Source organism: Haliotis rufescens, unplaced genomic scaffold (assembly GCF_023055435.1).
Source record: "Haliotis rufescens isolate VD_foot unplaced genomic scaffold, xgHalRufe1.0.p SCAF_8, whole genome shotgun sequence".
Taxonomy (NCBI): domain Eukaryota; kingdom Metazoa; phylum Mollusca; class Gastropoda; order Lepetellida; family Haliotidae; genus Haliotis; species Haliotis rufescens.
In genome coordinates, this window is record NW_025964372.1 from 28847173 (window position 1) to 28855841 (window position 8669).

The window sequence follows — 8669 nt, forward strand, 5'->3', positions numbered from 1 at the left end:
AATTCGTTAACATCTGAATATAGTTCATCTTTAGGTTGCCATGGTGATGGCTGCAGTAGACTTTTCGAATCAGAAATCGTTCATCTTCAACAGATAGACAATACTCAAGGACTACTGAACCAGCTGTTGTGTCCCCTCTATAACTAATTAGTATTGCCATTACACAACAGGTATAGGTGACTTCACATCAAACTAGCAGCCCACATAGAGAACACCAACATCAAAATGTAATTTAGTGGCCACTGCTTAGATTGGGTGGCAGATTGGCGGTGAATAAATCTACAGTGTAACAATAGGTTAAGTGACAGCCTACCTCATATGTCAACATGTCTGTAAAGCTTTGGATGAACTCAAAAAATAATCTAAAATATTTTTAATATTCTTTTTTCATACCAGCCCTGATTTTTCACAGAAATCCTGCCTGAATTTGAGCCCAATTCAAATACTCAAAAGAACTTTCCATGTATAGACTGGATCTGTTTATCCCAATAGAATCAGCTAGACAGGTGATGTTCTTTTAAAACTGCAAGACTGGTGAGGTTTATACACTGCCATGTTTCTGTTTAGCGAACCAGTGGATGTACACATTTTGTATATTTGCTGGAATTCTGTCATAATGTGCACATATCTTTATTGCCAACCAGCTGTAAATATTTCACGTACAAAAACTAATTGTTCATTGAAGTGTATCACTCAAAGAGTACATGCTGAATGTGCTATTATCGAAACTGCCCTTGTGCAATGTTTACTGTATATACTTTTAAACATGCTAGTGCAATGTCTGCATTCAGCTAAGGCTATATTTCTGTTCAGATTGAGGTTAATGTCCAATATGCCTCCTGTCTAATGTCCGACATGTCTCCCGTCTAATGTCCCACATCTGCCTGCTGATGTCTTAATTCTCCCTGCTAATGTCCGACATGTCTAGTGTCTAATGTCCTACAGCTCCCTGCTAATGTCCGACATGTCTCCCATCTAATGTCCCACATCTGCCTGCTGATGTCTCAATTCTCCCTGCTAATGTCTGACATGTCTAGTGTCTAATGTCCTACAGCTCCCTGCTAATGTCCGACATGTCTCCCATCTAATGTCCCACATCTGCCTGCTGATGTCTCAATTCTCCCTGCTAATGTCCGACATGTCTAGTGTCTAATGTCCCACATCTGCCTGCTGTTGTCTCAATTCTCCCTGCTAATGTCTGACATGTCTAGTGTCTAATGTCCTACAGCTCCCTGCTAATGTCCTACAGCTCCCGTCTAATGTCCCACATCTGCCTGCTGATGTCTCAATTCTCCCTGCTAATGTCTGACATGTCTAGTGTCTAATGTCCTACAGCTCCCTGCTAATGTCCGACATGTCTCCCATCTAATGTCCCACATCTGCCTGCTGATGTCTCAATTCTCCCTGCTAATGTCCGACATGTCTAGTGTCTAATGTCCCACATCTCCCTGCTGTTGTCTCAATTCTCCCTGCTAATGTCTGACATGTCTAGTGTCTAATGTCCTACAGCTCCCTGCTAATGTCCGACATGTCTAGTGTCTAATGTCCAGTGATTCGCTGTGCAGAGTTGCATCCCTTGAGCACGCCAGAAACCATGATCGTGGGTTCGAATCCCGGTTCGCCCCGATTATGTTTCTAGGTTTGTCAGCACCATACCCATGCTCGTGGGATTCACCGAAGTGGTAAACGTCTGAGACCTACATCACTTCAGGCTTTCCACCCACATTATGCTGACCGGCCGTGATATAACTGGAATACTGTTAAAAGCGGCGTTAAACCCATCTCACTCACTCACTCCAGTCTAATGTCCACGTCTCCTTCTAATATCCTCGTGTCTCTCATCTAATGTCTCTCTTTAAGTGTCTGAAGTGTTCAAAAGTTAAAATTTTAGGCTTCCTTGATTCAGATGCTATGGCAGCACTGTGCTGACATGTCTGCCGTCGATGTCCTGGGTCATTTGTACTACCTCATTACTACCATGTATATCCTTTGTTTATCATCAATACGTCATGGGTATTTATCCACTACACTCCTCCACCTCCACAATACATACGACCACTTTGTGGTGCTATTATTAATGAAGTGAGCCTGGCTTGAGCAAAGGGTAACTAGTGAGTACTCAGACCAATGGTCGTCTAAGGTGCCGCGAGTTGCGTCCCTTGGGCACACCAGAAACCTATGATTGTGGGTTCGAATCCTGGTTCAACCCAATTATGGTTCTAGGTTTGTCAGCACCATACCCGTGCTCGTGGGTTTCACCGAAGTGGTAAACGTCTTAGACCTGCATCACTTTGGGCTTTCCTCCCACATTAAGCTGACACGCCGCTATATAACTGAAATAATGTCAAAAGCGGCATTAAATCCAACTCACTCACTCACTCACTCACTCACTCCTTTTGTATTGTCATTTCTTCAATGTCGAGCAATGGTTGGGTTTTCACTAGTTTCAGTAACGATTCACCGATAGCTATGATATCATCGATACTTAGGTATACACGATGCTTGAATTGTCAGTTTGTGAGATCATGATGCGCTATATAAATTGGACAGGAACTTGTAGAGAGTTACCTCCCATAATGGCAGAAGTAGCACAGCGCCATCTGTAAGCATGGCAGAACATGACATTCCAACTCACTGTTACATTTAATAACCATCCCTTTGTTCAAAACTGTTTTGTTCTTGTAGTTTTCTTTGTTAAAGTTTTTGAGATAAAAATAAATAAATGAATAAAGAACGAGGTTTCAGAGATGTATTTCAGTGATTTCATCATTTCTTTCTTGTAGATGTGGTGTATCGTGTTACCAGTAGATACCAGTTGTGATGCGAATCGTATCGTATGGTCCAAGGCAATACTCGGCTCTAGTTTCTAAAGTATTAGTGATGTGAGCTCATTGGCTTCCATCCGTTCTACACAGCCTCGTTTCATTAGCTGATTAACTAAAGACATGTGTCACAGCTACATCACATCAGACTAACGTATTGAAGGAGGAACGTAGTGTATACATATCCAGGAAGTACTGATGATGTCCTTTGTTAAGCAGTGACCTAGTGTTAGAAAGTCCTGGTTTTTACATGATGTAGGGGGCGGTTGGGTAGCCTAGTGGTTAAAGCATTCGCTCGTCAAGCCGAAGACCTGGGTTCGATTCACGACATGGGTACAGTGTGTGAAGCCAATTTCTGGTTCCCGCGTCGTGATATTGCTGGAATATTGCTAAAAGCGGCGTAAAAACCATACTCACTCACTCCATGATGTAGTAAACCATTTGATTGGTCTAACAGGCTAACCAGGAAACAAATACAGAATCTTCAGAATGAATTTAATGCCTGACATAATGAAAGTTTATTTGTAATTGTTGAATATGCAGTGATCTCCCTTTGATGCAGATGACATTCCTGAGAAAACATCAAGGTTAATGAATTTCTGTATTACCATTGTGTCGAACTTTGATGTGTCAAACTTTTGGGTATCTCAAATTAAAGCATGGTGTCTACATATTCCTTCATTGTTCATAATTTTTGGTTGTGTCGAACCCCGGATAACCCTTTAACTTTGACACAACGGTGTTTGACTATGAATAAACCTATATATCATTGAACAGATAATAAAGTCCTTCATGTTGACATGATGAGTAATGTCTAGTGTCATATCCAGATAAGCAGGATCTTGACGCAAGGATTTCACTGTACAAGGGGTTTCACTCTTCAACTATATGTGTGATCTGTATACAATGTTTTGTTCTCAGCTACCCTAAGTTATTTTAGGTCAAATTTAAGTAATCTGTAAACAGAACAATAAGAAATGGGCGAAAATTACCTCATTTTTGTGTATTATACGCACTTAAATAAGATAAATACCCACTCTTCTCGGGGAGAGATGTGGAATACAAAAGGCTCCCTGTATACAATGCTCTGTCAAATATGTCAAATATGTTGGATGTTTTGGTATGTTTTGTTACACTGTCAGGCCAGACCAATTGCATTTCTGATGGAATCATTCTATTAAAAAATGAAAACATGTTAAGTTCTTTCAATGAAACAACTTTTTAAAACAATCCAAAAATTACTTTCCTAAATTTGAACCGTAGTTTTATGACTAAACAAGTAAGTTTATTGATCTGAGATCATAGAATACTGCATTGCTATACCAGTCATTGCTACAGTGTAATCCAATGAACAATGGTACATTGTGGAATACTCCTATTTATTCCCCAGTGAACAGTGGCGCTGAATCTCATATCCCGCTTCCTTATATCTTTGCATAATTGTGCTGTAATATTGTTGAAATTCTTTGTCAAAGACATTCTTCATCAATTCACTTCAACATTGACTTTCTAAATCACCAGCTCCTTACTACAACTACTCAGCAATATCACATGGTAGCTTTAAGGCTTCAGTAGACAGGAACTAGTTGGATCCCATTGACTGACCCATTAGTTTTCAGTGTCTTCAAGCAAGGAATCTTATCTTCTGATCAGTAAAATACAATCACCTTTTATAATGTCATCTTAAAGTCAAAGAATGGGCTGGGATTTTACCCAGAAAAGTAAATTGTCTCTAAATATTCTTTTAACTCATAGTTTCAATAAACAAATATCTGGTTTTGTAGCTGTAGCTTAAAAAAACCCATCTATGGTGGATCCCTAAAACTCACTCACTCACTCACTCACCAACGCTAGCCATGCACATAAGCTGTATGTTTAATGTTTGCTGATTATTTGTCACTCTACCAGACTTAAGCAGAATCAAAGTGGAGGTCCCGTCCTATTTATTGTGATATCAGTGTACTGTATTCAACCTAATGAGCGCACTGCCTCTGGTCCCAGGGTAGTGAGACCCTGGCGCATTATGAGCAAACCAAATTGAGGATCTGGTTGAAGAATTTTGACCTGGATGGTTGTGAGTACCCTGGGTGATTATGTATGGTCTGCTGTAATATAGCTTAAATATTGTTCACTATTGCATAAAAGGACATTTTTAGGTTAGTTTGTTATAAAACTGACATTGCAAACTAACATAAGATAATTTGACAAACTTGGACAAGTTTGGAATGGTCTTCTCTGTTTCACAATGCTGTCCAGGAACATGAAATCAGTATCGTTTATAGCTGTTTCAACATCTTTTCAGACTGATGGCTTCTGAAGCCTCAAGTCAGAAATCAAAATCCTGACTTTCTGAATCTCCTTGACTTTTGCTGGAAATATCGGTGGGTTTGTAGGAAATGTCCAGGAAACTGAAACGAATGTGAAACCACCAACAACATACGCTTGTTGGCCAACACTTGCTCCCTGTTCCCAAAAGCAATCTTGGTGCTTCGACTGTCAAGACGTCATTAAAGCATTGACGTTACAATCTTCTTAGCGCTATTAAAGATTGCTCTGTGAAATGTAATGGGGAAAAAAACATATATCGCATGCAACAAAATTACTCTCAGCAATGGCACCCCTTTATCCCCATTGCAACATACCATTTAAAACTCGATAAGTGTTGGGTTGAATAAGAGACCATATAATCTATTATATGGTCTCTGGTTGAATACAGCATCAGGATGTCCATATGACCGACAACAATACCAGAGTGCTCTCCCTTGTGGTCTTCAAACTTCAGGATAATTTGGCTTGGTGGCTACAATTTTACTTGATTATGTTAATTCAATGTTGATACTTATTTAAGAATATATTTTTTCAGATATGTTATTCCTATATAGATGTTGTAAGATATATTCAACATCAGTGTCAATTAATATTTTGATACATTTGTCGCCATAGTTAGTATTATTACACGTTCAGTTGAACTTGTTTCAGTTATACAAGTAGTTACTGCATTATCTAAGTAATGTACTACCCGAGGTGTATTTGTTCTGACCACTTGATGTAGTAATTATGTAGTAATTATGTAGAAGGTAGATGTTTATTAATACATGTACTCCCAAGTCAGTATCAAGATATTCAGCATCGTGTCAATGTCACTGTATTTTTGTTTAGTTTGCTGTTGTATCGTAATATTTTCTCTCTCAAATATATTGCCCAACACATTGTTCTCTTGTAAGAAAATATAAATTTTTATAGTTTTATAAATGCCAAATGTGTTCAGTTGTTCTTTCAACCTTTGTTTTTTTAACCATTCCTGATTCAGCTTTATCACTTCACAGGTTTGTATACACTACATGTCGCTTCACCCATGAGAGATGGGGGGCACAGGTGGCCCAGTCATCTAAAGCGCAGCGATTCGCTGTGCAGAGTTGCATCCCTTGGGCACGCCAGAAACCTATGATCCTGAGTTCGAATCCTGGTTCACCCCGATTATATTTCTAGGTTTGTCAGCACCATACCCGTGCTCATGGGTTTGACCGAAGTGGTAAACGTCTGAGACTTGCATCACTTCAGGTGTTCCTCCCACATTAAGCTGACACGCCGTGATATAGCTAGAATACTGTTAAAAGTGGCGTTAAACCCAACTCACTCACCCATGAGGGGGCATGTGTGGCCCAGTCGTATAAATTTCCGCAGTTTGCTTCGGAGAATTGCGTTCCTTTGGCACGTCAGAAACATATGATTGTGGTTTTGAATCCTGGCTCACCCAGATTATGTTTCTAGGTTTGCTTGCGGGTTTCTTTGTGCATAGTGCCGCAGTTTGCTTGGGAGAATTGCGTTCCTTTGGCACGTCAGAAACAGATGATTGTGGTTTCGAATCCTGGCTCACCCAGATTGTTTCTAGGTTTGCTTGCAGGTTTCTTTGTGCATACCCTATCATTGCTTGCTATTAAAACTGTACAGGGCAGAGGTGAGGTGAAATTGGGTTTAACGTCGCGTCCAAGATTATTGCACTTAAATAGCGACGTGCATGCACGTGTGTGTGTGTGTGTGTGTGTGTGTACGTGTGTGGCTGGCTGCTTGTACTAGACCGGACTGATGCCGATTTATAGTGCTAGCCCACTGAGATACCATCCGCAGTTTAACATGAATACCCCACTCAGACACAGTATACTGACTCTGCGCCGACCAGTCCTTGCTTTAACCCCTTAATGCCGAGCGCCAGACAGGGTAACAACCAGTACCATCTTTTAACGTCTTTTGGTATGACGCAGCTGAGGATCGAACCCAGGACCTTCCGCTCTCTGGGCGGACGCTCTACCACTAGACCACGGAGACGGTCATACAGGGCAGACAGGCAAAGGGGTTTGGTACATGTTATCAAGTGGCCTTAAGTATTTATAAGACATAGAGAAACAGTGTATACAAAGTTGTGAAGTATTGACAAAGATTTCCTATTACTTATTGCAGAAAGTAAATACAAGGGCAAGTTAAGAAAAAGATTTGTTTCAATTTCGAGTCTGGATACTATTGTGAGAAACAAACTACGCCAATCATCTTCCCGAGGCAAGTGAGTTAACTGACTATAAAAGTCCAGTTTCCACCCTGGCCGAACTAGGCTGGTATTATGGAGTTACATTTTGGCTGGACTAACGAGTCTATGCATAGTCCAATCAAAATCGCGCACCGAAATCGAAATCCGGCTCGTAAAGTGTCATGCATAGTTCGGTCGACTGCAGGATTAGCAAAGCATGTGCACCGCTAACTCGTTGTCAACAAGTATTTTCTATATCTTTTCATGTTTTTAATCAAGGTGCTCACGTGATTTGATGCACTTCGCGATGTAAGACTTGTTTGATCACAATATAGATCTTGATTATTGATCAGATCGTCTTGACTGGGGGCCACCGTTTTGTTTGAAGCAAATGCTAGTGATACGAGAGGTTGAATCTGATTGGTCAATAGGAGAGGCATAGAAAGGACATTACTCGTAATAACCACTGGTGGCGCTACGATCGAGCCCAGGAATTCCAGCCTAGTTCGGCCAGGGTGGAAACTGGACTTTTAAAGTCAGTTAACTCTCTTGCCTCGGGAAGATGACGCCAATTGGCTATGATGACACATAATCAAGCAATTCAGCATCCACCCAATTCATTTGGTCGCCACTTTCGACCAGCACAGTTGCCGGGGTCCAATTCCCACCCTGAATCCCACCAGGGTTGCAATGCATAATGTGCTGGTTGCTATTATTTACCAATGGTCTTGACGATCCACTTTTGATTTTAATCATCATCACTTATAGCATTTTGGGTGCAGTTGGTATTCAGAACTGGAGGTGGTATTCCGTAAGCAAGGTGATGGAGATGGTATTCGATCTTGACATTAATAGGGTACTGTATTCGACGTATGTAATACAATAAGATCCCCCTGACTAACCTCAAGACAAATCAGAAAATTATCATATATCATAGGTACCTCTACTAAGACTTTCCAAGGAATTCTGTATTTTTTGTGTTACAGACAGAAAAGAGCAGCATGACAGGAACATGACTGCCAGGGCCCCATTCTATCTTAGCACAAAGGCGATCATTACTCCCATACTTCAATATAGACTTACAATAGTCCAGGGCTAAGATCGATTTGTGGAATGGATCACAGACAGTTTGTTCATTTAAGTTTGATGTCTTGAACTGAAACAATTTGAACTTGTGTATGGATTTAATAAGCGTCCCTCTTTGTCAAGTTTCTAAACACCCGGGAGCGTTTATTAGGACAATTTCGGTAATGTGATTTGATGTGCATATTTAACACAAATATGCAGCACATATGGAACATGATTTGATCAAACAATGAAAACAG